We start from the raw sequence: 3,389 nt of genomic DNA, 5'->3' as shown, positions 1-3,389 counted from the left end.
TCTATAAATAATATTCATAATATTAAAATAATATATGGAAAAAAAAGGTACTATTATCTCATAGTATATTTTGTATGAGAAAATTGAAGATATATATATTTTCTTTTTTCAAATCAAAAAATACTGAGGAAGGTCTAGCATAAAAGAAAAAATTTTATTTTTTTTTCATCTAGAATTGCCTCTTATTATTGATGCGATAAAAAGAATTGTTGAACATATTATAGAAATCTTCAAACAAACAAATATTAAATATAAATAGTACAATCCATAAAATTTGAACAGATATTATATACAAGTTCAAAATTAACATTGTTTTATACAACCTCAACTCATATGGGACTACCCCCTGAATTTAAGCATATTAATTAGGGGAGGAAAAGAAACTAACAAGGATTTTCTTAGTAGCGGCGAGCGAAAAGAAATCAGTTCAGCACTAAGTCACTTTGTCTATATGGCAAATGTGAGATGCAGTGTATGGAACATCAATATTCTAGTATGAGAAATTAACGATTTAAGTCCTTCTTAAATGAGGCCATTTACCCATAGAGGGTGCCAGGCCCGTATAACGTTAATGATTACTAGATGGTGTTTCCAAAGAGTCGTGTTGCTTGATAGTGCAGCACTAAGTGGGTGGTAAACTCCATCTAAAACTAAATATAACCATGAGACCGATAGTAAACAAGTACCGTGAGGGAAAGTTGAAAAGAACTCTGAATAGAGAGTTAAATAGTACGTGAAACTGCTTAGAGGTTAAGCCCGATGAACCTGAATATCCGTTATGGAAAATTCATCATTAGAATTGTAATATTTAAACAATATTATAATAATAGTGTGCATTTTTTCCATATAAGGACATTGTAATCTATTAGCATATTAATTTATCATAAAATTATGGCATATAGTTTATTTCAATTAAAATGCTTGCGTTTTAACATGAAATAAAAGCTGTAAATTTGATAAAGTGCTGATAGATTTATATCAATACAGTGCGTTAATTTTTCGGAATTATATAATGGCATGATTATCATTGATTTTTGTGTTTATTATATGCACTTGTATGATTAACAATGCGTAAGATTCAGGATACCTTCGGGACCCGTCTTGAAACACGGACCAAGGAGTCTAACATATGTGCAAGTTATTGGGATATAAACCTAATAGCGTAATTAACTTGACTATTAATGGGATTAGTTTTTTAACTATTTATAGTTGATTAACACAATCCCGGGGCGTTCTATATAGTTATGTATAATGGTATTTATATTATTTATACCTCTAACTAGAACGTACCTTGAGCATATATGCTGTGACCCGAAAGATGGTGAACTATACTTGATCAGGTTGAAGTCAGGGGAAACCCTGATGGAAGACCGAAACAGTTCTGACGTGCAAATCGATTGTCAGAATTGAGTATAGGGGCGAAAGACCAATCGAACCATCTAGTAGCTGGTTCCTTCCGAAGTTTCCCTCAGGATAGCTGGTGCATTTAAATATTATATAAAATAATCTTATCTGGTAAAGCGAATGATTAGAGGCCTTAGGGTCGAAACGATCTTAACCTATTCTCAAACTTTAAATGGGTAAGAACCTTAACTTTCTTGATATGAAGTTTAAGGTTATGATATAATGTGCCCAGTGGGCCACTTTTGGTAAGCAGAACTGGCGCTGTGGGATGAACCAAACGTAATGTTACGGTGCCCAAATTAACAACTCATACAGAAACCATGAAAGGCGTTGGTTGCTTAAAACAGCAGGACGGTGATCATGGAAGTCGAAATCCGCTAAGGAGTGTGTAACAACTCACCTGCCGAAGCAACTAGCCCTTAAAATGGATGGCGCTTAAGTTGTATACCTATACATTACCGCTAAAGTAGATGATTTATATTACTTGTAATATAAATTTTGAAACTTTAGTGAGTAGGAAGGTACAATAGTGTGCATAGAAGTGTTTGGCGTAAGCCTGCATGGAGCCGCTATTGGTACAGATCTTGGTGGTAGTAGCAAATAATCGAATGAGACCTTGGAGGACTGAAGTGGAGAAGGGTTTCGTGTGAACAGTGGTTGATCACGAGTTAGTCGGTCCTAAGTTCAAGGCGAAAGCCGAAAATTTTCAAGTAAAGAAAAATCAAAATAAATAAACAAAAATGTGCCTAATTATCGATTTTTATACACTTGAATAATTTTGAACGAAAGGGAATACGGTTCCAATTCCGTAACCTGTTGAGTATCCGTTTGTTATTAAATATGGGCCTCGTGCTCATCCTGGCAACAGGAACGACCATAAAGAAGCCGTCGAGAGATATCGGAAGAGTTTTCTTTTCTGTTTTATAGCCGTACTACCATGGAAGTCTTTCGCAGAGAGATATGGTAGATGGGCTAGAAGAGCATGACATATACTGTTGTGTCGATATTTTCTCCTCGGACCTTGAAAATTTATGGTGGGGATACGCAAACTTCTCAACAGGCCGTACCAATATCCGCAGCTGGTCTCCAAGGTGAAGAGTCTCTAGTCGATAGAATAATGTAGGTAAGGGAAGTCGGCAAATTAGATCCGTAACTTCGGGATAAGGATTGGCTCTGAAGATTGAGATAGTCGGGCTTGATTGGGAAACAATAACATGGTTTATGTGCTCGTTCTGGGTAAATAGAGATCTATCATTTTATGGTAGTTTCTTGTTCCCCGGATAGTTTAGTTACGTAGCCAATTGTGGAACTTTCTTGCTAAAATTTTTAAGAATACTAGCCGGGCAACCGATTAGTTCTTTTAAATTATAACGATTATCAATTAACAATCAATTCAGAACTGGCACGGACTTGGGGAATCCGACTGTCTAATTAAAACAAAGCATTGTGATGGCCCTAGCGGGTGTTGACACAATGTGATTTCTGCCCAGTGCTCTGAATGTCAAAGTGAAGAAATTCAAGTAAGCGCGGGTCAACGGCGGGAGTAACTATGACTCTCTTAAGGTAGCCAAATGCCTCGTCATCTAATTAGTGACGCGCATGAATGGATTAACGAGATTCCTACTGTCCCTATCTACTCAGTTTGCTTCTGATCGTCGCCGCGTACGGTTGTGTATTTTCTGTCGCGCATCATCGCTGTAAACTGTATTTTATTGCCCTGCAATAAAATACGCTGAGTGCTGTTTAAAAGTGCTTATTTCGAGCATCTCGCGATAAGCGATCTCCGGCTGCGCGTGTGTTAGTGCGTCGGTGTACGGTGTACCGTTGCATAGTTCTGATTGGCCAGCCAATCAGAATTGAGCATATTGCGCGAGTTCAAAAAAGAGTTGCATACTTTTGCGAACAGTACAAAACCACTGCATACTTTCGGGTAGCAGTGCTTTTTCGTTGCCTAGCGTCCAGGGATGGACTCCGAGGCAAGTAGT

The 3,389-nt window shown here is 37.3% G+C and overlaps 1 pseudogene; it reads left to right on the top strand.

Annotated features, from left to right (window-relative positions):
* Positions 1-319: 319 nt before the first annotated feature.
* LOC149267717 (large subunit ribosomal RNA) lies at positions 320-3,073 on the top strand (annotated as a pseudogene).
* Positions 3,074-3,389: the final 316 nt, after the last annotated feature.

This window comes from Drosophila arizonae, unplaced genomic scaffold (assembly GCF_054131065.1).
Source record: "Drosophila arizonae isolate 15081-1271.41 unplaced genomic scaffold, UAZ_ARI_1.0 ARI_Backbone_176, whole genome shotgun sequence".
Classification (NCBI taxonomy): Eukaryota; Metazoa; Arthropoda; class Insecta; order Diptera; family Drosophilidae; genus Drosophila; species Drosophila arizonae.
This window is presented reverse-complemented; position numbering and strand designations above follow the sequence as displayed.